The sequence below is a fragment of the Stenella coeruleoalba genome (assembly GCF_951394435.1).
Source record: "Stenella coeruleoalba genome assembly, chromosome: 2".
Lineage (NCBI taxonomy): Eukaryota > Metazoa > Chordata > Mammalia > Artiodactyla > Delphinidae > Stenella > Stenella coeruleoalba.
This window is the reverse complement of record NC_137147.1, coordinates 165,378,929-165,404,862: the sequence shown is the minus strand read 5'-3', so window position 1 is coordinate 165,404,862 and position 25,934 is coordinate 165,378,929. Positions and strand designations below refer to the sequence as shown.

At 40.4% G+C, this 25,934-nt stretch overlaps 1 protein-coding gene across 1 annotated transcript in view; it reads right to left on the bottom strand.

Moving 5' to 3' along the window:
• LOC307182394 (uncharacterized protein) overlaps window positions 1–25,934 on the bottom strand; it is a gene marked incomplete at its 3' end in the record, with an annotated part of 88,778 nt that overhangs the window by 43,235 nt on the left and 19,609 nt on the right. The window contains exon 2 of the mRNA XM_079913620.1: window positions 15,352–15,431. The remainder of the gene's footprint in view (window positions 1–15,351; window positions 15,432–25,934) is intronic.

Sequence of the window (25,934 nt, the reverse complement as noted above, 5' to 3'; positions counted from 1 at the left end):
CACTTGAAAAATGCTGTGCCACTTCTCTCTGGGATTCCTGGTTTCAGAATAGAAATCCACTGTCATTCAAATTGGCAGGTAGGTAACATGTTTCTCTCTGGCTGTTTTCAATGTTTTTTCTTTGCCTTAATTTTCAGGAATTTAGTTATGATATGTCTCTATGTGGACTTCTGTGAGTTCATCCTCCTTGGAGTTTTCTCAGTGTCTTGAATCTGTAGGTTTAGGTCTTTTGCCCAGTGTTTCAGCCAGCATTTACTTGAATACTCTTTCAGTCCCACTCTCTTTTTCTTCTCCTTCTGGGACTCCACTGATACAAATGTTAGATCTCCTGTTATTGTCCCTCAGGTCTCTGTGGTTTTTTGTTTTTTGTTTTTTTTTCCTGGCTGTTTCCTCTCTGTTGTTCAGTGAAGATAAATTCTATTGCTCTGTCCTCAACTTCGTTGATTGTTTTCTCTATCATACCCACTCTAATATTGAGCTCATCTACCTAGTTTTTTGTTTCTCTTATTGCATTATTTAGTTCTATAATTTCCATTTGGTTCTTTTAAAATCACTTTAATTTCTTTGCTGAGATTTTTCTATTTTTTTCACTTGTTTCAAGAGCGTTTGTAATACCTTAGTGAAGCATTTTTATTATCACTGCTTTAAAATTCTGGTTCTTGGTGCACAGGTAGTTTTTTTTTTATTATATCCTGGACAATTTGGCTTATATGTTATCAGACTCTGGGTTCTATTTAGATCTTTAATGATAGTACGCAGTCACCACATTTGGGTTTAGCATACAGGTCCTGGCCTAATTTTGTGGGTTACAGTTCCAATGACAACTTATTTTTCAGAGCCATGTGTTATTATTTCGTCTACTTGTTTTCTTTGGTACCACCGGGGGTCCCACTAGTCTCTGATGGTACTGCTTGGGGTTATGAGACATAGTTTCCCCAAGCCAAGGTATCTAGTGCCTTTAGGTGGGGAAAGGGATTCTCCATCCAGGAGGACAAAGAGACATCCTGGACCAGTTTCTGATTGTGCTGGGTCCACTTTTTTAGCATCACCCAGCCACTCTGTGGCTTTGGGTGTGGGATGGGAATCTCAGGCCTTGAGCGGAATTAGAGCACTTCCCTGGCCAGTTGCTTTTTGCAGTGAGATCCCCCTTGCCAGTGCCACCCAGTGAGGAAGGAGAGCACTTCCCCTGGTCACTTATCATTACAGGGCTCTTAGTCAGTCCCCCTGCTGGTGCTACTGAGCTTCCTGTTGTTGCTGGCAGGACTCGCATTCAATCCAGGGCACAAGTGAGACTATCTGAAGCTACCTTCTGTTGGTGTTGGGGGTCAGTGAGTCACCTTCCTCTGTCAGGCAAGGGGATCAAAAGATACCCTGATGCGGTTTTTCCTCTAGCCCTGAGGCCCCTAATCAGTTACCTTCCTCTTTCTACCATTCAGAGTTCTCCATTGGTTGCTTCTTGCATTACTGCCAGAGTTTATAGCTGTACTTAACAGGGAGAAATGAGTCTATACCATTTTGCTTAGATCATAAGTCCCTGGATTGAGTATTTTTTTTTAACAATTTCATTGACCTCTTGTGTTTACTTATTAGCTATAACTTTCCATGGAATTATTTTAGTAATTGTTTTAGGATTTACAGGATAGTGTACATCTTTACCTTAACAGAATCTACCCCCATATGATATTATATCACTTCACATACAGGACCAGGACCTTGCAGCAGTATACATTCATTTTTCCCTCCCAGCCTTCATTCTATTGCTACCATCCATTTTTTCCTACATATCATACATACTCCACAATACATTGCTATTGCTTTAAGCAGTTGATCCTCTTTTCAAGAGGTTTAAATAATAAGAAAACACTCTTTATATTAACTACAAAGTTACCATTTCCTGGGCTCCTCATTCCTCTGTGTAGACACAAATCTCCCTCTGGAAGCATTTTTCTCTTCTTAAAGGATTTCATTTAGTATTCCTTGTAGTGTACGTATGCGACTAACAAATTCCTTTTAGCTTTGTCTGTCTGAGTAAGTCTTTATGTGCCTTTATCTTTCAAAGATGATGTTTTCACTGGTGAACACTCTAAGTTGACATATTTTGCCTTTGAGGACTTGAAAGTTCTCATTATCTTCTCACTTACATCGGTTTCTGGGAAGAAAATGACTTTTCTTCGTTCTGCATTTAATGTGTCCTTTTTCTCTGGCTGTTTTTAATATATTCTCTTTGTCACTGGTTTTAAATGATTTGATATGATGTACTTAGTGTAGTTTTCTTCATGTTTCTTGTTTTTAAAGCTTCTTGGATCTGTCTGATTATACTTATCAAATTTGGAAATATTTGGGCCATTATTTCTTCAAATAATTTTCCTGTCCTACCCCAATTACACAGTATTAGACCTCTTAAAGTTGTACCAGAGCTCACTAATGCTCTCCTTTTTTTCACTCTGTTTTCTCTTTGTTTCATTTTGGATAGTTTCTGCTGCTATGCTTTTAAGTTCACTAATCTTTTATTATGCAGTGTCTAATCTGTTGTTAACCACATCCTGGGTATTTTTCATCTCAGACATCTCTAGAAGTTTGATTTGGTTCTTTTTTTAATATTTTCTCTGTCTCTACTTAATACATTCAAACTTTTTGTTTGATTTTGACCATATTAAATAGACTTATAATAACTATTTTAATATTCTTGTTTACTAATTCTATCATCAGTATCAAATCTGAGTCAGCTTTGATTTTTAGCCTCAATATGTGTTGTACTTCCATGCTTTTTTTTTTTTTTTTTGGTATACCTGGTAATTTTTGATTGAATGTGGGACACTGTTATTCTTATCTTATTGGCTGTTGAATATTTCTGTATTCCTGTAAACTTTCTTGCGTTTTTCCCCGCCATGGTCAAATTACTTGGAAACATTTTGATCCTCCTGGGTCTTGTTTTTAAGCATGGTAAGGCAGGACCAGTGGAGCATTACATCTATGGAAAGTTTTTCTCACTACTTAGACTACTGACTACTTTACTCAAAGAACCATAAATTATGAGGTTTTCCACTCTGTCTGCTGGGAATGGGCATTATTGTTGGCCCTAATTGAGCCCTGGGAACTTTTCATTCTAATCTTTCTGACTAGTTCTTCCTCAACCCTGGGTAGTTTCCTCACAGACATGCACTGGTCACTTTTCAGTAGAATACCTGAGGAGGCAACCCAGCAGATTTCCAGAGTTCTCTCTCTTTGCAGCTCTCTCCTCTCTGGCACTCTGTACTATGAACTCTAACCACAACACCAATCTCCCTGCCCTTCCAGCTCCACTCTCCTTAACTCAGAGAGATGACTAGTCTCCATGTGGCTTCCCCTTCCCCACATCATAGGCTGGGTCAGTCATGGGACTCACGTGGCTTGTTTCCTTGTCTCAGTGTCTCTGTCTTTTATTGCCTGGTGGCCTGAAGTCCAACGTCTTGAGAAATTTTGTTTCATACATTCTTCCTAGTCCCTTAGCTTTTCAGGTAAAAGGGTAAATCCGGTCCATGTTAATTTGTCTTGGTTTACAATAGAAATGTTAACCTTGCGTTCTTTATGTAGAAAAGTGACCTGGAATTAACAAGGGTCAATGTGGGGATGCCATTTAGGAAGCTATGTCCAGGTAAGACTAAAGATGGAGAAAAGTAGATAGATTTGAGAGGTATTTAGGAGGTAGAATCAACAGTATTTGGTGACTGATGGGCTGTGCAGGAAGGGCAGAGGGAGGAGGAGAAAGCGTTAATATGTGGCCTGGATGCATGGGGACACTAACTCACTGACACAGGGAACTCTGGAGGAGGAGCTGGTTTGGGGTGAGAGACGTTTAATTTGGAACATGTCCAACATGCTTTGGATGAGCACAGTGTTTATGGAGTGAGGAGTGACTCATTAAAAGGTAAGACTAGGAGAAGAAATAGCAAGAAAGAAAGTAGATTATAAAGAACAGAAATAGAAGACCAGGGTTGTGAGCATGCCTTTCTGTAGTATTTTATGGACTGTTACTATTGTTACTACTCTCCTTTGTGAGATACATTTACTTAACACTTAGAAATATAGAAGTTTCACTGACCAATACTGATTACTTTTAACACATCAATAAAAAATAAAAATGGCTTCAACTTCTGTTTTAGTATCAGCAATGTTAAAGATCTGTATTAATGGAACAGATATTTCATAATGAATTCCTTGTAAGTCATTGTATTTTTACATGAGTGAAAATTCATGATTTTCACCATCAGGCTGTTATAGGCTGTTACATCCTACCAAGAAAACACTGATCCCAAATGTAGATGGCAGACTGATGTCCAGAGAGGTCAGAGCATTGAACCAAATTGACAGAGCAAGGTATGAGGATTCACCTCAGGTTTCAGACAAGGTGGTGGGTTTGGCTGTAACACATCACAGAGAAAAAAGGAGTCTCATGATGTCAACTGAGAATTTACGAATATGACAAAATAATTACTTATAAGAAATTCATTATAAAATATTTATTCCAGAGAAGAAGAACTACAATCCTGCAGCGTGTGGAACAAAAACCCAATCACAGAAAGACAAAATGAAAAGGCAGAGGACTATGTACCAGATGAAGGAACAAGATAAAACCCCAGAAAAACAACTACATGAAGTAGAGATAGGCAACCTTACAGAAAAAGAATTCAGAATAACGATAGTGAAAAGGATCCAGGATCTCGGAAAAAGAATGGGGGCAAAGATCTAGAAGATACAAGAAATGTTTAACAAAGATCTAGAAGAATTAAAGAACAAACAAACAGAGATGAACAATACAATTACTGAAATGAAAAATACACTAGAAGGAATCAATAGCAGAATAACTGAGGCAGAAGAATAGATAAGTGACCTGGAAGACAGAATGGTGGAATTCACTGCCGCAGAACAGAATAAAGAAAAAAGAATGAAAAGAAATGAAGACAGCCTAAGAGATCTCTGGGACAACATTAAAGGCAACAACATTCGCATTATAGGGGTCCCAGAAGGAGAAGAGAGAGAGAAAGGACCCGAGAAAATATTTGAAGAGATTATAGTCGAAAACTTCCTTAACCTGGGAAAGGAAATAGCCAGCCAAGTCCAGGAATCACAGAGAGTCCCAAGCAGGATAAACCCAAGGAGAAACATGCCGAGACACATGGTAATCAAATTGACAAAAATTAAAGACAAACTATTAAAAGCAACAAGGGAAAAATGACAAATAACATACAAGGGAACTCCCATAAGGTAAACAGCTGATTTCTCAGCAGAAACTCTCCAAGCCACAAGGGAGTGGCATGATATATTTAAAGTGATGAAAGGGAAGAATCTACAACCAAGATTACTCTACCTGGCAAGGATCTCATTCAGATTCAGCAGAGAAATCAAAAGCTTTCCAGACAAGCAAAAGCTAAGAGAGTTCAGCACCACCAAACCGTCTCTACAACAAATGCTAAAGGAACTTCTCTAAGTGGGAAACACAAGAGAAGAAAAAGACCTACAAAAACAAACCGCAAACAATTAAGAAAATTGTAATAGGAACATACTTGTCAATAATTACCTTAAATGTGAATGGATTAAATGCTCCAACCAAAAGACACAGATTGGCTGAATGGATACAAAAGCAAGACCCATATATATGTTGACTACAAGAGACCCACTTCAGACCTAAGGACACATACAGACTGAAAATGAGGGGATGGAAAAAGACATTCCATGCCAATGGAAATCAAAAGAAAGCTGGGGTAGCAATACTCGTATCAGATAAAATAGACTTTAAAATAAAGAATGTTACAAGAGACAAGGAAGGACACTACATAATGATCAAGGGATCAATCCAAGAAGAAGATATAACAATTATAAATCTATATGCACCCTACATAGGAGCACCTCAATACACAAGGCAAATGCTAACAAGCTACAAAAGAGGAAATCAACAGTAACACAGTGATAGTGGGGGACTTTAACACCTCATTTACACCAATGGACAGATCATCCAGACAGAAAATTAATAAGGAAGCACAAGCTTGAAGTGACACTATAGACCAGAGAGATGTAACTGATATTTATAGGACATTCCATCTGAAAACAGTAGATTACACTTTCTTCTCAAGTGCACAGGGAACATTCTCCAGGATAGATCACACCTTAGGTCATAAGTCAAACTTCAGTAAATTTAAGAAAACTGAAATCATATCAAGCATCTTTTCCGACCATAATGCTGTGAGATTAGAAATCAATTACAGGGAAAAAAACAGAAAAAACACAAACACATGGAGGCTGAACAATACATTACTAAATAACCAAAAGATCACTGAAGAAATCAAAGGGAAAATCGAAAAATATCTAGAGACAAGAGACAATGAACACACAACAATCCAAAACCTATGGGATGCAGCAAAAGCAGTTCTAAGAGGGAAGTTTATAGCAATAGCAGTACAATCCTACCTCAAGAAAGAAGAAAAATCTCAAATAAACAATCTAACCTTACACCTAAAGCAACTAGAGAAAGAAGAACAAACAAAACCCAAAGTTAGTAGAAGGAAAGAAATCATAAAGATCAGAGCAGAAATAAATGAAGTAGAAACAAAGAAAATAATAGCAAAGATCAATAAAACTAAGAGCTGGTTCTTCGAGAAGATAAACAAAATTGATAAACCATTAGCCAGACTTATCAAGAAAAAGAGGAAGAGGACTCAAATCAATAAAACTAGAAATGAAAAAGGAGAAGTTACAACAGAAAAACAAAGCATCCTAAGAGACTACTACAAGCAATTCTATGCCAATAAAATGGACAACCTGGAAGAAATGGACAAATTCTTAGAAAGGTATAAACTTCCAAGACTGAACCAGGAAGAAACAGAAAATATGAACAGACCAATGAGAAGTAATGAAACTGAAACTGTGATTAAAAATATTCTGACAAACAAAAGCCCAGGACCAGATGGCTTCACAGGTGAATTCTATCAAACATTTAGAGAGGAGCTAACACCCATCCTTCTCAAACTCTTCCAAAACCTGCAGATGAAGGAACACTCCAAACTCAATCTACGAGGTCACCATCACCCTGATACCAAAACCAGACAAAGATACCAGAAAAAAAGAAAATTACAGACCAATATCACTGATGAATATAGATGCAAAAATCGTCAACAAAATACAAGCACACAGAATCCAACAACACATTAAAAGGATCATACACCACGATCAAGTGGGATTTATCCCAGGGATGCAAGGATTCTTCAATATACGCAAATCAATCAATGTGATACACCATATTAACAAACTGAAGAATAAAAACCATATGATCATCTCAACAGATGCAGAAAAAGCTTCTGACATAATTCAACACCCACTTATGATAAAAACTCTCCAGAAAGTGGGCATAGAGGGAACCTACCTCAACATAATAAAGGCCATATATGACAAACTCACAGCCAACATCATTCTCAATGGTGAAAAACTGAAAGCATTTCCTCTAAGATCAGGAACAAGAGAAGGATGTCCACTCTCACCACTATTATTCAACATAGTTTTGGAAGTCCTAGCCATGGCAATCAGAGAAGAAAAAGAGATAAAAGAATCCAAATCAGAAAAGAAGAAGTAAAGTTGTCACTGTTTGCAGATGACAGGATACTATACATAGAGAATCCTAAAGATGCCACCAGAAAACTACTAGAGCTAAATATTGAATTTGGTAAAGTTGTAGGATACAAAATTAATGCACAGAAATCTCTTGCATTCCTATACACTAACAACGAAAGATCAGAAGGAGAAATTAAGGAAACAATCCTATTCACCATTGCAACAAAAAGATAAAGTACCTCGGAATAAACCTACCTAAGGAGGTAAAAGACCTGTACTCAGAAAGCGATGACACTGATGAAAGAAATCAAAGATGACACAAACAGACGGAGAGATATACCATGTTCTTGGATTGGAAGAATCAATATTGTGAAAATGACTATACTACCGAAAGCAATCTACAGATTCAATGCAATCCTTATCAAACTACCAATGGCATTTTTTACAGAACTAGAACAAAAACTCTTAAAATCTGTATGGAGACACAAAAGACCCTGAATAGCCAAGGCAATCTTGAGGGAAAAAAACGGAGCTGGAGGAATCAGACTCCCTGACTTCAGACTATACTACAAAGCTACAGTAATCAAGACAATATGGTACTGACACAAAAACAGAAATATAGATCAATGGAATAGGATAGAAAGCCCAGAGATAAACCCACGCACCTGTGGTCAACTAATCTATGACAAAGGTGGCAAGGATATACAATGGAGAAAATAGAGTCTGTTCAAAAAGTTGTGCTGGGAAAACTGGATGGCTGTATGTAAAAGAATGAAATTAGAACACTCCCTAACACCATACACAAAAATAAACTCAAAATGGATTAAAGACCTGAATGTAAGACCAGACACTATAAAACTCTTAGAGGAACATGTAGGAAGAACACTCTTTGACATAAATCACAGCAAGATCTTTTTTGACCCACCTCCTAGAGTAATGGAAATAAAAACAAAAATAAACAAATAGGACTCAATGAAACTTAAAAGCTTTCGCAAAGCAAAGGAAACTGTAAGCAAGACGAAAAGACAACCCTCAGAATGGGAGAAAATATTTGCAAATGAATCAATGGACAAAGGATTTATCTCCCAAATATGTAAACAGCTCATGCAGCTCAATATTAAAAAAACAAACAACCCAATCCAAAAATGGGCAGAAGACCTAAATAGACATTTCTCCAAAGAAGACATACAGATGGCCAAGAGGCACATGAGAAGCTGCTCAATGTCACTAATTATTAGATAAATGCAAATCAAAACTACAATGAGGTATCACCTCACACTGGTTAGAATGGACATCATCAGAAAATCTACAAAAATCAAATGCTGGAGAGGGTGTGGAGAAAACAGAACTCTCTTGCACTGTTGGTGGTAACGTAAATTGACACAGCCACTATGGAGAACAGTATGGAGGTTCCTTAAAAAACTAAAAATAGAATTACCATACGACCCAGCAATCCCACTACTGGGCATATACCCTAAGAAAACCATAATTCAAAAAGACAAATGCACCCCAATGTTCATTGCAGCACTATTTACAATAGCCAGGTCATGGAAGCAACCTAAATGCCCATCAACAGACAAACGGATAAAGAAGATGTGGTACAATGGAATATTACTCAGCCATAAAAAGGAATCAAATTGGGTCATTTGTAGAGACATGGCTGGACCTAGAGACTGTCATACAGAGTGAAGTAAGTCAGAAAGAGAAAAACAAATATTGTATATTAACGCATATATGTGGAATACAGAAAAATGGTACAGATGAACCGGTTTGCAAGGCTGAAATAGAGACACAGATGTTGAAAACAAACATATGGACACAAAGGGGGGAAAGTGGGGGCGAGGTGGTGGTGGGATGAACTGGGAGATTGGGATTGACGTATATACACTAATATGTCTAAAATAGATAACTAGTAAGAAACTGTTGTATTAAAAAATAAATAAATAAAATTCAAAATAAAATAAAATATTTATTCCACCAATAATAATAATAAAACTAACATTTCTAATTCTAAAATCAGAGGTTGAAAACATTTTTATTTTTATTGACATAAAAAGCAGACAGAATCCTTTCAGGTTGACTCTAAACAATCTTATTACGCGCCATCGTCAAACGTGCAGACATTTTTCAGCAGGGAGAGCAAACACCTGCTGAACTTCCCATCACGGTTAATATTGTGCTGAATTTTGAGATATAAGATCACAGTTTAAATACTTGTCTAACAAAAGAGCATCTGGCTGAAGACATTGACCTTCATTTTTCTAAAACACACAGAACATTCTCTCTCCCGTCAATGAGCACTGCTGTCAAATGCTCTGGGTGCAGCCACTAAACACTTGCAGGATTGCAAGTTGAGGCATGGATGTTAACCATGCGTTTAATCAGCTGCAGAAGGTGACACAGAGCATCACACTGACTAATTTCAGGAGTAACTGTAATGGGCTTTTAATTACATGTAGTGTCTGGCAGATTCATTTAGTTGCTGATTGCAAGATGGAATGGCAAATACTGAACAGGTTACCTCTCTTTATAGATGGTGCACATTTTAAAGAGAAACCCATATTCTCAAGCCACGTTACTGTGAGTATAAATTGGGGAAACATCTTTGAAGGGCAATTTGGCAACACCTATCGAAATTGAAATGCGCTTCTATTCCCTTTGACCAAGCAATTTGAATCTAATAGTCTATCCTACAGATAGTTTCCCATGTGTGCACAAAGACACGTGTACAAGGATAGTCACCGCAGAGTGGAGGGTAATAGCAAAATATTGGAAACAACTTAGATGTTCATCAATAGGAAATTTGCTGGATAACTTATGGTATTTCCATACACCAGAATAAAGGGCAGCTATAAATATAATGAGACGGTACTTCTGTAAATACCAATCTGGAACATTTTCTGAGATAGGAAGATATGTGAGGAACACAAAATGCAGAACAGTGTGTAATATACTCCTATTCTTCCAAAGGGGGAAGGGCAAGTATAAATACTCTGCATATATAAATGTATGTTTGAAAGGATACATAAGAAATGAGTAATCTTGGTTGTTTCTGGAAAAGAGAACTGGAAATAGGAAACTGAAGGCAGGGAATGGGGAAAGGTTTACTTTTCATATATATCCTTTACATGCTTTGAATATTTTACTATGGAATATATAAGCTATTCAAATATTAAAAATTAAAAATCCATCAAATATTTAAAATTTTATCAAACTCTATTATAAATTTTGACATGGCTGCAGGAAAAAATACTTGCTAGGAGATGGAGTAGAGATACTTAAGAATGTACCAAATCCTGTTAAAATTGCATATTTCAAGGAAATGAGAAGTTTCTGATAAAGTGGATGATTATTAACACAAAGTTGGAAATATAGAAACAAAGGAGTTACAGTGCTTTCCTTGCTGGGCACACTAGCTTCCCGTGCTGAGAAAAAAATCATGACAGCTTTCCTGAACAGAAGATACTTAGTTCCTTGCCATCCCTCCTCTTCCTCTACGAAGCTCAGACCCAGGGGTTGCCTGGCCTTTATTAATTTTTTATTAATAAATAGGTTGGTCTGACCAATAAAGGAAGGAGAATCAGGAATATGAGAAAAGAAACCATTTAAAATTGTACATGAATGAAAGAGCATGTTTACTGGGATAAAACACTTTACCGGAATAAAAATACTAGACTAAAAATATTTTATTTGTCAAATTTCTAGGTAATGAAAAGTAAATATCTATCTATCAAAAGGACCTCATTTGCATTACCTATAAGTTTGTGGAAGGATATAGGCCATAAACAAGTGCACACGATAAAATAGATTAAGGGTATAGTCACTCCCTACAGCCCTACAGAGCTCTGTAACCCAGAGGAAGAACATCTAGGCTATGGTGAGTACTTCTTTGTAAATTTTGCTTGAAGATATAAAATCTAAACTTAAAGTCACTGTTTTGCATTTATAAATGTCAGAAGCTTTGTTAACACCTCACTTTCATCTTGAAAGGTATTTTCTTTTAACAGTCCTGGTTCAAGACCTTAACGTGTTAAAGGAGTTTTTTGTTTTAACTAGACATAAAAAAAAAACTGGTGTTTTATTTTCCTTTTTTGGCCAGTTTTAACAATTATAAGCCGATGGGCTAAAAGGCCTGATGAGGACAGTAGCCACCAGTTAGAGAAGCAGGTGGAGGACATACTTCAAACACCCAGTTGGCCTGGCCATGAATTGTCAGTGAGAAAACTCAATTCTTAGCTTAAGAATTGCCCTCATCACTCACGAAAGATGCTCCACATCGCTAATCCTTGGGGAAGTGCAAAACAAAACAGCTATGAGTTACCACCTCACACCTGTCAGAATGGATATCATCAAAAAGAACACAAATAAAAGACATTGGCAAGGATGCAGAGAAAAGGGAATCCTCATATGCTGTTGGGAATGTAAACTGGTGCAGCCACTGCAGAAAACCATATGGAGCTTTCTCAAAAAACTAAAAATAGAACTACCTAATGACCCAGCAATTCCACTCCTGGGTATATGTCTGAAAAAGAAAAAAACACTTATCCAAAAAGATACATGCACCCCAGTGTTCACAGCAGCATTATTTACAGTTGCCAAGATACGGAAGCAACCTAAGTGTCCATCAACAGATTAATGGATAAAGAAGATGTGGTACATATATACAATGGAATATTACTCAGCCATAAAGAAGAACAAAATTTTGCCATTTGCAGCAACATGGATGGACTTGGAGGGCATTATGCTAAGTGAAATAATTCAGACAAAGAAAGACAAACACTGTATGATATCACTTATATGTAGAATCTAAAGAATACAAGAAACTAGTGAATATAACAAAAAAGAAACAGACTCACAGACATAGAGAACAAACTAGTGTCTACCTCTGGGGCGAGGGAAGAGGGGAGGGCAATATAGGGTTAGGGGATTAACAGGTACAAACTATCAGGCTTAAAATAAGCTACAAGGATATATTGGACGACGCAGGGAATACAGCCAGTATTTTATAATAACTATAAATGGAGTATAACCTTTAAAAACTGTGAATCACTGTATTGTACACCTGTAATTTATATCATATTATACATCAACTATACTTCAATTAAAAAAAAAAGAATTGCCTTTATCAAATCACATTCCACAAGTTGTTGGACATTTTCTCGGACAGATTCCACTATGGTAGAACTTAACCAACTCTAAGTGCAACTTACAAGAAGATGAAAAGCATATGCTCCTCAACACACACAGGTGGCTGCATTTTAAAGAACTGAACTGTGGCCAAAGAGAAACGGCAATTTCTATGGGAGAAACACAAGGAGAAAAGAAAAGGAAAAGCAAGAGATAATGAAAAGAGAGGATACATCAGAGGACAAAAAAAAATTAATTTCCTCTAGAGGAGCAAACTCCTCCCTTTCCTTCCTGCCTCACAGCTCTGACCAGAACAGCTCCTCCGGATACCAGACTCAAGTCTCACCTCCATTCACCTAATAAAGTCATTTCCATCCCTCCCCTCTCCACTTAAATCCATCCCGGGCATTCTACCCTAACCTTGAACGATTCTTCTCCCCCCACCTTGGAGTCATTCATTGAACAAGGCTGCAAGATGGCAAATGAGTTAACTCATGATTCATCATTGAGCTCACAGTTGAGTAAATGTCTTATGGTCCTTGACTCTGAAGCTTGAGCTCCACAAAGTAGAACAGACTTCAACATATCCTATCATTACACAAACTCCTACCTGTTTACTGACTAGCACTTAGACTGACTGCTGAACAGAAGTATGTCCTCCAACTTCAGTTATTATTATTTCTGTCACAGATTTTCTGCAGCTCCAAACACTGGGTATTTGGTATTTGTATTGCTTCCTGTGATTCAACTAAGAAATGCCCCATCTGTGATGTGGAGGGTTAGAAATGGTCTTACAAATTTCTCTCACGCCTACAGTTACATCAATCTATGACTCTGTACACTGGGTAACCTCAAATCAGAGTAGCCTCAGTAAGTTAATCATTCAGCGATGCTACAACATATTTATTGAATGTTTAGTATATATCATATGATATCACTTACATGTCAGATGCTGTACAAGGCCCTAAGGAAAAAATGTGAATAAGACATAGATCCTGCTTTAAAATTGCAAAGAAACGTGAACTCGAGTGGAGTGTTGAACGGAAGGAAGGGGCAGAGAAAGCAGGTCACAGGGTAAACAATTGTCTAAAATAAGAGTGACCGTTGCTATGGCAGAGGTATGCCTTCCATGGTGGAGTAGCACAAAGGAAGGAAACCTAAGATTCACGGTCAGAGAAATCTCTGGGAGCAGGTGGATCATAAGAGAAATCACTAGGACGTATGTGAGTCTGTCAGAGAAGGGTGAGCAGGTAACATAGTATCCAGAAGGGATGTGCCTGCTCTAGAGAGAACGGACCAATGGGTCCCATTTGTCCACTGCTTTGCCCCAGTTCTAACACAGACCTGCCTTATGGTATGCCATCAGCGGATACTCATTGAATGAATAAATGTTGATTGTTCTACACATCTGTAACATAGAATGGGGGGAGGGCAATGTCGAAGAACAAGGCTTTCGGAGTAGGAAAGTCATAAAGAGACTCTCGGAAAGGAGTTTGTAGTTTATTCTACAGGTAACAAGAAGCAAAATGAAGAATTATCTCCAGAAAACGGACATGGAAATATTCATCGTCATCCTTCCCAAGAGTTAAATGCCACGTGTCAGTGCCTGTTCCTGCCTCAGTCCCCAAGAGCTCATGCGACATCACCTGGATGCATGCTTTGAGCACAACTGTGCACAACATCCTTCTTTGATGGAACCTTTCCAGAAGGAAACTCAGAAGGATAAGGAGCAGATCACATGGGGTGGTCCCGAGTACACATATTTTTGATATAATCCTAATACCTTGGGGAAGAGGAGGTTTGGGGTCTGTCCTCTCAGTCTGAGAATGAAAATCGTTGGAGGCTCTATCATACTAAGTGAAGTAAGTCAGACAAAGACAAATATCATATGATATCACTTACATGCGGAATCTAAAAAAAGATGATACAAATGAACTTATTTACAAAACAGACTCACAGACTTCAAAAAAAACTTGTGGTTATCAAAGGGGAAAGGTGGGGAGAGGGATAAATTAGGAGTTTGGAATTAACATATACACACTACTATACATAAAATAGATAAGAAACAAGGACCTACTGTATAGCACAGGGAAATTTATGTAATAAACTATACGGGAAAAGAATCTGGAAAAGAATGGATATATGTATGCGTATAACTGAATCACTTTGCTGTACACCTGAAACCAACACAACACTGCAAATCAACTATACTCTAATATAAAATAAAAATTAAATTAAAAAAAAAACTAAAAAGATAAATAAGCAAAACTGGAAAAAAAGAAAAAAGAAAACCACTGGAGGCTAATTTCAAGGACTCCATTGAGTCTATCTTTCCAATAGGTGTGCCTGGCCCAGCGGCATGAGACGGCTGGTAGGCCCCCATGGGTGGAACCTTGCCTGAGTCTCTGGGCTTCTCATCAGGGCAGTTCCCAGGTGAGGGTGTTTCCACCACTGTGAGGGAGGAAGCATTCCTCAAACCACTGTCCACAGAGTCCCCTAGGCTGGGAATCAGATTAGCTCTCAGTAAATGGGATTGGTCAAGGCACCGAAGTAGCATCTTGGTGCTTCAGGTGAAGAGGGGTGAAGTGGGAGTGTTATCAGAGTTGCTCGGGGACAACAAGAGTGAGACGGTGTAAGACGTACCTTGTGAGGCCTGGGAATCTGGGTGTCTTTTCAAGGGGAGCCTTGCAAGGGCTGAGCTGCTCTCTTCCCAGCGCGGGTACCTACAAACCAGAAACACCATGCTTGGTAAAAATAGAAAGACCCAAAACAGGAAGGAAAACACCCAAAGAACAGAGAGCCCGAGTGAGACGGACTTTTAAAAGACTGAGACCACTTGCCAAGGTTCTTAGTTTCTATACCCAGTTCACAGATTTATCATGCTATACATCTTTGTTTAATAAAACTCTGTACCACTACATCGAGGAGGATGTACAAGGTGTGTGCCCTGGCGGGGGGTGACGGGCACCGTCCACACACCTACAAGTACTTACAGAGGCTACGCTCAGTGACAAGGATATGACTCCAACCAAAGATGGCTTCCAAAGGAAGGGTGTCAATATCTAGTGTACACAAGGACACATATAGCTGTTCAGGCATTGAGACACACGAAAGGCAAAAGTGTCACATATATCTGCTGATATCTAATCCTGCGAAGCCTCTAGAAAGAACTTCCTCATCTCAGGTGAAATCCCCACGTTATCCCAACATTTCTTCACCACCACCACCTCACAACTAGAACATTTCTTGTCTAGATGCTTGATTCAATCCGCTTTACAGTTCTCTGATGCCTTAGGCAGAAGACATTGACAACTTTCAATCACTTTAGAAACAGTATTTTTATATTACAAGGAACAAAGCTACAGTATGAAGCCACAAAGATCTTTGGAGAAATTTTCAGTTGATTTTTTCTTTCTTTTTTACATTTTATAACATGAGAAATAGATTAGGTTCTTAGTTTCAAGTATTCAGAACTGAAATTTTCTCACCTTTATTTTGAGACACTGCCATTAATGGGTAACATTTTAGGGTTAAGAATCAGGAAATTATATAATTAACACCCTAGAAAAGCTCATTTATGGTTGAGAGGCGTCTCCACGTAGGGAACAGCACATTTTCAACAGCCCATTCTCACGTGCACGTGCCAGTGGAAAAAAAATGATGACTGGGTAACAGACCACAGGACAGCTCAAGGGCAAATTATAAACAGTATCAGAGGCAAAGGAATTTACAACCAGGGGATGTCACCTTATTATTAGTCATACATGTTGCTGCCTACCATAGGATCTACTTAAAAGACTTTATTCCAGATTCCAAATTATAATTATCCAATTATGTACCACCTGGTTCAAGAATTGTAGGTAAAGAAAGTTTGGATGATTAAATAATGCCTAGACCACTCTTTATTGCTTAAAAAGATAGAAAATACCTTATTTTTTGAAGGGGAGAAAACCCAGAAGATGTGAATTACAGTAGCTTCCAAGTCAAATCACTTAATTTGGTATCACATGCTGTGTTCATTTCAGTTTTCCTACAGAAGAGTAACTGAAGGTTTAGCTGATATTTCTTCTCTCAGTGCTGTGAGTCTTTTCCTTGCCCTTTCTCTCTTACAAATGGACGCACACCATTACTTTCTGAGCAGCCTCGGAGGCAGCTGCTTCAGCGGAAGTTAACTTTTCTGAATCCACAGGTTGAACCAGTGATCTATTAGAGAAGACAGCTTTGGCCTGGGATTCAGGATCTGGGCTGCTGGTCCCGGCTCCTCCACCAGCTTGCTGTGTGACCTTGAAGAAGTCATTGCCTCTGTGAGGCTTCCGTCTTCATATCTAACTGAAGGCAGGGGACTGCACGGGATGATCTCAGGGATCTCCTCCACCCCTGATATCATCATCTGTGGTTACAGGAAAGAAGCACAGTCATAGGGAGAACAGAGAACAAAGATGAGAGACAGTGACCTGGAAGGAAACTAGTTCAATTGCTGAACATCCAGGCCAGCGATCTGATCCAAAAAAAATGTCAGGTGGTGGGATTGTAAGAGCCTGTTTTTCAGTTTCACAGTTTCCATCTCAGATCTTGGAAAACCAGCATCTTCAGTCTTTTCTCCACTTTGGCATCTCTGACTCCAAATCAGCCCTGAGCCAACAATTGGCTCAACGGGTCCTTAGCGAGGGGTGCCCCTGGTCCCCACACATCTCTCTTCCCACGCTCCCGTTCTCTCGCACGAACCCATCAACAGCACACAGAGTGAAGGGGCTGAAAAAAAATGAAGGGAATGTACAGTCATGCAGCAACCTCACAGTGAAGGGGAGGAGAGCTGGCGTCGCAAAGGAATCCGAAGCAGACAGGGTTTAGCAAAAAGATGACTACGAAGCAGAGGTCTAAGAAATCCCACATCCCCTAGACGGATAAATCTCAGAAAAGCACCAGAAGAGGAGGAGAAAGGGAGCCCTAAGCAGAGAGCCAGCTTCTCAGGAATGATTGAAAAAATCACAAAATGAAAAAATATGCCCAAATCAAGAAGAGAATGTATTATCAACTCCCAAGGGAAGATGCTGACGACCCTTTGCTGTCATTATTCAAATCCAGGCAAGTCTGGGCATCAGAAAGACACACCACTGGGATCAGATGACCGGGCTGCATGACTTAACAAGTCTTTCCTTGCCTGGATGACAGCCACAGCAAGGGCTGGATGAGAGCCACAGCAAGGGCCCCAGGGCTCCACGAACAAGAACAATCATTTGGTTGATAGTGATTGGACCTTGGTTGATGGAGACAGCATGTTAAATTGCTAGTTTGGGCAAACAGTATAGCACAATACAAGCGTGTTTTCCCTGCTGGCATCCAAGTTCTCCATCACCATAAAAGCAAGCTGCTTCTCAACCATAAACACAAATTTCTAAAGAACATTTGGGTCCTTGTGGGGTTTTCAGGTGGCTGATGGGGTATGTTTGGGGAAGGGAGGCATTTACATTCTATCCATCTAGCTAAACATAAGAATGTAAGCACATATTTTTCTGATGTAGACAACGTAAGGAGAATATTCTGACAAAGACCACAGTGCTTCAGCCCAGCTGAAGGTGGTGACAGTCTGTAGTCAGAGCAGCCCACGTCCCCTTCATCACAAACAGCTCGTGCGAGTGCCCTGCTAAGAAAAGGACACTGGTAGCCTCATTTGTGGTATCAAAGCACAGCCAGGGAGGCTGGAGCCCATCCAAATGTATTCGTGTTTCTCCCAGAGGACGGTACCCCACGACAAGACAGTCTCTGTTTTTAGAGACAGGGAACTGGCAGGGCGAGATAAAATAGGTTTGCAAGTGAATCCTCCTCTAATATGGAAGGACCAAAGAAAATAACTACCAAAGCAAAACAACTCAGGCAGCAGCAACCCAGAGCCCCAGGTCACCTGCTCCCCACTTCCTGGCATGGACTTTGCTGCTGCTGTTGTGAAACAAGTCGGTTCCTAGTTAAGAAGAATTCCGGATTCATTTTCCTTGCAGGTTCTAACCAAGCTCCACCTGACTGACAAGTCCTTAAGTTCTAAGAACCTTTCACAAGAATGGGGTGTCTTCCAGGATAAAACCTGACCTCCTTCTTAAACAGCTTGGATCCTAATGAAAGGTTAGAAGAGACAATCAAAGAAGTTTCCTCCCAAAAAATCCAGAATTTTGGTCCAATAATTAAATCAAAAGAAATCAGACAGACTCATTAAAGTAATCCCTGGGTTCTTTACAGCTTCAGTACCATACCTGCTGCTGAGCTGATGACAGGTGGGGATCTTATAGGAATCAGTGGATCCAATTAGCACCAGGGGTCCACAAGTCAAGCACTTCCAGGTTACAAATTATTGGTGACATTTCTAGACACAGATTGACAGCTGGAGCCAGGACAGCCCTCTCGTCACCCTTGGAACCTGATAGGGAGAAAATGCCCTCCCCAACTTTTCTAATCTACAATATAAAAAAAATGCATCCTAAGAATTTTGTTACCACACTGACTCATGCCCAGGGGACTGGCATATGCTTACTCTAAAGAACCCCAAACAGGCTTGTCAGTGATGTTCATGTTTTGAACTTGTAAGAACATACATATCCAGGCACCCAGACTGTATAAGAATCATTATCGTGATACAATTATATAGTCGTTTGTTGATAACGGCATCACTTCGAGGTTCTCTGTCTGGAAAATTTCAGACGCCAGTCTTGCAATAAAGGAGTTAAGAGTCCATTTCTGTTTTAAACTAGTCGTTCTCAAACTGTTTCCTTAAAATAATAGCACTCCAGAAGCTGGGCCAAAATATTCCACAAGTAGCATTCAATAAAGTTAGACAGAAAAAATTACTAGGAAAAAGTTGAAGTTAATGATTGTCAAGTAGGTTTCCTCACATGTATCTTTTTAAAAGCCTCGATGGTAGCTCCCCACATGGCTGTTAGAGTATGTTGGCCGATGACGACGTGGATGAACAAATAGCAAATAGTCAGGGAGATTCAGTAACAGTGGATCCTGCTGATTCAACAGCTTGTTTCTTTTCCCATGTACATGTGTGCTCATAATTGTGGTTGTGTCTTACAAACACGTCACATGCCTCCATTCAGCTTTTCAAGTTTCAGAGACGGGGGCATGTCTCTCCCCCCAGTTCAACTGACTGTTTAAAAATACCTGTCTTACCTTAATAGAAGGAAAAGAGCACCCACACCCTCTACTTACTCATCAGGGACTATAACTTTTCACTCCTTGCCTCTCTGCAGTGAGCAAAACTGAGCGAGAAAAACAAGACTGAAGGAGAGGCAGTCCAACCCCTTCTACATAATCTAAAGCAGGAGCAAGCTTTCCCAGTGAAGGCCCAGCTAGTAAATATTTCAGACTTTGTGAGCAACATGCTCTGCCCCAACTGTGTAACTGCTGTTGTAGCACAAAAGCAGGCATAAAAAATACATGAATAAATGAATATTATGTGTTCCAATAAAGTTGTAATTACTGATACTGAAATTGGAATTTTATATAATTTTCATGTCATAAAATCTTTTTTTTTCAACTACTTATAAATACAAAAAGAAAAAAATTCCCATTTGACCCACAGGCCATAATTTGGCGATGTACCCTAAGTTCTAGATGCTTTCAAATGTATCCTTGATCATTGAAGAACAGAGCGCCTGACTCTCTCATTTTGGCCCATGGCTAGATTACGTCTACTGAATTGGCTTTGCTGCAATTCCCTCAAACTACACAAAGGGAAGTGTAGAAATGGGAGATGAACTTCACAATTGGGTTTACCGAGAAGATGCCACCCAGAACCTCACACGCTGCTATTTGACGGTGGGCAGTGATCTCTCTGGGGTCTTGATCGTAGGAATGGTTGTTCTCCTGGGCAAGTGGCTTACTACAAAGAATAACACTGATAACTTTCCTTCTTTGCTTTAGCTGCTGCAAAGTTCACTGGCCAATTTGTTCTGATCTAGCAAGCATATTGGATTGCACAGCATATATTTTATGGAAATGCATCCCATTTTTATCTAGTTTTTCTAACCAATTTTTCTCTTTAGAATGAATTCCTCACTTTTAACACATTATTGTATTATATGGATTTTAATAATTAGCCCAATATGGCAGGATGCAAATAGGATAATACCAATAAAATATATACATTATACTCAATTTCTGTGCTTAAAGTTGGTAATTTATTAATCAAAAATAATTTGTCATAATGTCCTCAAAAGAGCACTGTGACCTCCAGGTACATAACCAGTGAGACCAGTGGTTTTCTGGCTTGTCACAGCTGGAGTCCTCTCCTTGAAGGAAATCTTAGGCAGAAGCCCAAGAATGCACCAGACACAACAAGGAGTTGACCTGAGTGAAGTGCAACCACAGGCCCGAGGAAAGAAGGTACAGAGGTCACCTGAAGGACAGTCACTGGGAGTGCTTATTAGAATGACAGTTTTCTGGGCTCCACTTAGAACCTCTGGATCTTCTTCTTTCAGGCATGGAGAATGATAATCTGCATTTTAAATCAGATCCTTGGACAACTCTTTGAAACAGGAGAAACTGAATATCACTCTGCTAAGGACAATCAGAAAAACACTGTTCCAGATAATAACACCAACTATTGGAGAATTCCGAGAGGATGGGGCTAGGGAAAAGGAGCCATTTGGGAAACTGGGCAGGTTCTTGGTGTACATGATGATGACATGGCCCCCAGGACTCGTTTGTCTGGGTTCAAATCCTGGCTCTGCAGGTTACTAGCTGGGTAACCTTGGGCAAGTCACTTAACCTCCCTGTAAGTATAATACCATCTTCCTAATCTATATCCCCCATTGTAAAAGGAGGATGTTGGTAAGCAAAGCCTTGCTGGGAAGATTCTGTGAGTGTCTGTAAGTTTTTAGAACAATTCCCAGACACTTTTCCATAATCCATCCCCCTCCTATCAGACACTTTCTAATGCCTTTCCCAATGTCTCCTCCTAGTTCTCTTCTCTCCTTTCCTCTGTCATTCTTATTCTTCTGTTTTACCCTCTTTGAAATCAAAACTCAACATAGTAGGACCGAAGTGGAGAAAGGGAAGCAGATCCTGGTTGAGAAGATTAGGAGGAGGTTGGGAGGGAGATAATCTTTGCTACTTTGAAGCCACGCTACTGTGAAAACCCCACAGAAGAATGTGTAGCGTCCTCACTAGGCTTGGCTGAAGGCACTCGCGCTTCCTTAGTGGACTGGGCTGAATTCTGATGACACCCCTGTAGACCAAGACCAAGTTTTAGATGTCCAGTTTGAGTCCAGCCATGTCCCCACTGCCCCTAATGAATGGCCCAGCAGCCACAGTGCCGACATTACCAGGAAGAGGTGTATACTCAACGCCCATCATCTTTTAGTGCAAATATACATTAAGTATAATCGCTACATTTCAATCAGTAGCCAACCATTTCAACAGGTTTTTTCACTTATAGTGCCTTAAGGAAACAAAGTGTAAGACTGACTTGGCAGTATTGTGTGTATATTTCAGTACATGTATGGGGGGGGCAGGGATATTGCCCAAGGTGATGAAATTGATTCTTTGGAGGCAAAAGAATCTCAGCTTTTACAATGGTTTATGGTCATATGGCGGTCCACAGTACATAAACAGATATACAGCATATTTGAGGCATTAAAATTTCATAGGGAAAAGGAATGATTGGGGAAAAAAATGTCTAAAACAACGTGGCAGGGTAGTGTAGGAGGCTACTAATGAGAAAAGGGTGAGAGATACTGTTTCAGTGAACTAGGCTGATGCAGGTTTGGTGGCAGGAAAAACTCAGGATGCTCCAATAAAAGAGATTTTAAGGCAGGTCCATTAAAATCATCCTGATGCCTCCTGAAGATTCCGAGGGGGTCTCAGAGCTTCTGGAACACATCATCATTGGCAAAAGTTTTAAGATGGACTGTAGGATGGGGCGAAATTAAAGCAATGCATAGTAAAGTACACTCCATTGTGTTATCAGTTAGCTCATGGCCTGATTCTGAAGAGCCTTATTGCTGGAAACTGAGAAATCATTTTTTTCCAAGAGAGAAATCCACTCCGTCTTCTTGAATTAAAAATTATGCGCCATGAATTCTGAACGATAACAATAGCTACAATAAAATGATTGAGATGCCCAAATTCATCTAATCACATGTTCTGTCTAGCCTATTCAAACACAAAAGAATGAGTCCCAGCCTTTCTTCTCGCTGCTATCTGTAAATAGGAAAGAATGTATGAAAGATTGTGATCAAGTTCTGTCGGAAACACTCATATTTTCACAAAATGTAGATTGCCTTTTAGAGGAGAGATTGGCTGAAACTTTCGTTTATTAAACCAGAATACGAAAACAGGAGTTTAAAAGAGCAGTATTAATATTCTGTTCAAATCATCTCTTGATTTCTATTTTGAAGGGCACCCTCCGATGGCTTGATTTTTATTACAGTGAAGGAAGAGAAAACGGCTCCTTTCCATTAATCAAAAAGAACCATAAAAATAGGTCTCACTAAAAGCTGACTCTGACAAGTCCAAATGGAAAGTTTGCTTTGGGAAGAGATAAAGAATATCTTTCTAAATATTGCAATCAATTCTGAAAAACTTAATTTTTTTTTTCTTTCATAGCTTCTCAGCTATTGGGATCATCAATCCCAAAGCCTTCTTTGAGTGATTTCCTTCTGTCCCGCAGCAGGAAATGAACTATTTAGCTCCACACATAATGGCAAACTCCATTTCAGCATAAGCATCAGGCCCAGACTCCAGCAGGCCCCGATCGATACCTTCGGTTATCAACCAGGGGCCCTTCCCGCAGTGGAGATCCTCACTGGAGATAAAGACCAGAGAGCATCCCTGATTTATGCCCTCTCAGCAGTGCACTGACAGGCCAGGCCCCAGGAGGCAGAGTGGAAAACCAGATGAAGACAACCAGAGATCCTTGGGGAAGTGCCGACCATCACGGACCCAGGATCACCCCTCAAAGCCAACAGAACACAGCCCTGGAGCAGCCCATCCTACCTTGCAGAAAACCTGGACTTGACATCTGGCCGAAGCAGGTCTGTGAAGCACAGGGCTCTTTTGGGCCAGCTGAGGAGCCTGCCCTTGAGGTGGGCTCACAGAACGCTCATCAGCTACACGCAGCCCTTGCCCTTCTGTGCTCACTCCTTACAGCTTGCTTTGACTGGCAGCTGGGATAGAAGCATCACTGCAGCCACAGCCCCCCAAGTATTGGGGCTCAGCCTAAGACACCCTGCAGATCAAACACCTTGCAGGACAAGTGGCAACAGACAGTTATGGATGGCAGAGTCCAGATCACAGCCAGCCCCCCAATGTTACAGTTCTGCTGGTTAAGACTCAGATTTATTTCACGGGACAGGTATGTAAAAAGGCAGAAACAGCTCCTTCTTCTGAATGGCACACAGAACAGATTTTGCAAATATCGTGCAGTTTTGAGGGAGAACTCTGAAACTCGTTAAACGTTTTGCAAGTAGCAGTAATAGATCAACCAGCTTTAATAAAGACAAAAGAGTGAGAGAAAAGTAGCAAATCAGGAACATTCTAGCAGGTAGGCATGGACGAGCCACCTCGGCCCACAGAAAGAAGGTACCTACGTTACTGGATTTATGCTTTTATATCTTCTGAAGACAAACCACAAATAGCTTTTTTTTTTTTAAATCTGCATGTATGTGTAATACTTCATAGAAATGATTGGAACAACAGGGTCAAACATCCAAAACCTTTACATTCATGCTTGGCTGTTAAACTGAATAAAATAGGGATGTGAACCTTCAAGATGGCAGAGGAGGAAGACGCGGAGATCACCTTGCTCCCCACAAATACATCAGAAATACATGTACATGTGGAACAGCTCCTACAGAACACCTACTGAACGCTGGCAGAAGACCTCAGACCTCCCAAAAGGCAAGAAACTCCCCACGTACCTGGGTAGGGCAAAACAAAAAAGAAAAAGACAAAAGAATAGGGACGTGACCTGCATCAGTGGGAGGGAGCTGTGAAGGAGGAAAAGTTTCCACACACTAGGAAGCCCCTTCACTTGTGGAAACAGGGGATGGTTGGCGGGAGGAAGGGGGGAAGCTTCGGAGCCACGTAGGAGAACGCAGCAACAGGGGTGCAGAGGGCAAAGCGAAGAGATGCCCGCATTGGTGCCGACCAGCACTCACCAGCCAGAGAGGCTTGTCTGCTCGCCCGCCGGGGCAGGTGAAGGCTGGGAACTGAGGCTCAGGCTTCAGAGGTCGGATCCCATGGAGAGGACTGGTGTTGGCTGAGTGAACACAGCCTAAAGGGGCCTAGTGCGCCACAGCTAGCTGGGGGGAAGTCTGGGAAAAAGTCTGGAACTGCCTAAGAGGCAAGAGACCATTGTTTCAGGGTGCACAAGGAGAGGGGATTCAGAGCACCGCCTAAATGAGCTCCACAGATGGGCGCGAGCCACGGCTATCAGCGCGGACCCCAGAGACGGGCATGAGACGATAAGGTTGCTGCTGCCGCCACCAAGAAGCCTGTGTGCGAGCACAGGTCACTGTCCACACCTCCCTTCCGGGGCGCCTGTGCAGCCCGCCACTGCCAGGGTCCCGTGATTCAGGGACAACTTCCCCGGGAGAACGCACGGCGCTCCTCAGGCTGGTGCAACGTCACACCGGCCTCTGCTGCCTCAGGCTCGCCCCACATCCATACCCCTCCCTCCCCGTGTTCTGAGTGAGCCAGAGCCCCCTAATCAGCTGCTGCTTTAACCCCATCCTGTCTGGGTGGGGAACAGACGCCCTCAGGCGACCTACACGCAGAGGCGGGGCCAAATCCAAAGCTGAACCCCGGAGCTGTGCAAACAAAAGAAGAGAAAGGGAAACCTCTCCCAGCAGCCTCAGGAGCAGTGGAATAAAGCCCCACAAGCAACTTGATGTACCCTGCATCTGTGGAATACCTGAATAGACAACGAATCAATGCAAAATTGAGGCAGCAGACTTTGGGATCAACTGTAGACTTGGGATATGCTGTCTGCAACTGACTGTTTCTGATTTTTATGTTTATCTTAGTATAGTTTTTAAGGCTTGTTATCATTGATGGATTTGTTTATTGGTTTGGTTGCTCTCTTCTTTTTTTTATTACTTTTAAATTTAATAATTATTTTTATTTTACTATTAATTAATTAATTTTTCTTTCTTGTTTTCTCCCTTTTCTTCTGAGCTGTGTGGCTGACAGGGTCTTGGTGTTCTGGCCTGGTGTCAGGCCTGAGCCTC